This window comes from Phyllostomus discolor, chromosome 4, assembly GCF_004126475.2.
Source record: "Phyllostomus discolor isolate MPI-MPIP mPhyDis1 chromosome 4, mPhyDis1.pri.v3, whole genome shotgun sequence".
NCBI lineage: Eukaryota > Metazoa > Chordata > Mammalia > Chiroptera > Phyllostomidae > Phyllostomus > Phyllostomus discolor.
In genome coordinates, this window is record NC_040906.2 from 142,932,964 (window position 1) to 142,933,831 (window position 868).

The 868-nt window shown below is 31.3% G+C and overlaps 1 non-coding gene across 1 annotated transcript; it reads left to right on the top strand.

Moving 5' to 3' along the window:
• Nucleotides 1-163, top strand: LOC114495897. The gene has a single exon (XR_003684556.1). It is a non-coding gene; the product is annotated as a U1 spliceosomal RNA (small nuclear RNA).
• Nucleotides 164-868: the final 705 nt, after the last annotated feature.

The following is an 868-nucleotide window of genomic DNA, read 5'->3' on the forward strand; positions in this document are numbered from 1 at the left end:
ATACTTATCTGGCAGGGGAGATACCATGATCACGAAGGTAGTTTACCTTGGGTGAGGCTTATCCATTGCACCCGGATGTGCTGACTCCTGCAATTTCCCCAAATATGGGAAACTCGAATGCATAATTTGTGGTACTGGGGGACTGCATTTGTGCTCTTCCTTGAGGAAAAGAGAAAAATTCATATTCCTGAAAAAAATAGAGTTTTTAGTATAAAATGTAGATATTTTACAAATACAAGCAGGAATAAATCCTACTGAGTTATTTTTAGCAATGACAAAATAACAAAATTTTGTGAAGTAATCTATTGAGTGTGATATAGATTAATGTGAAAGCATTTTTTGAAAGTACTTTTTGGAATGAGCATATGATTTCTATATTTTAAAAATTTAACAACTAATTTCTAACAGATTAATTTTAGTTCTATAATATAAACTATGAAGAAGTTTAAGTCAAAAGTTCTCTAGCCAAAATTAGATCGAAAGCTTACATACCTAGAAATCAAGAGTTGCATAGACTCCAAAAATCTCTCATAGTGTCCAAGGTTTTTCTTTTGCGATTGTGTTTTTTAAGTTACAAACAAATTGTCATTCTTTAAAAGTCTAGCTCCTTTTAAACTTGATATTTATGCTTCATCACATTAGTCTTTGGAATCTTGAAATCAGGTCACCTTAACTCAGGAACAATTTTTAAAGCCTCTTTATTAGGGAAAAAGTAAAAAAAAAAAAAAATACAAATGTGCCCCAGGTACCATATTCATAGCATTCATACTTACCCACATTTGGTCAGTCATACTTTATCTAACTTTATCTATACTTCCAACCACCCCTTTTTTTGCTTAAATGTTTTAAAACAAATCTCATCATTACC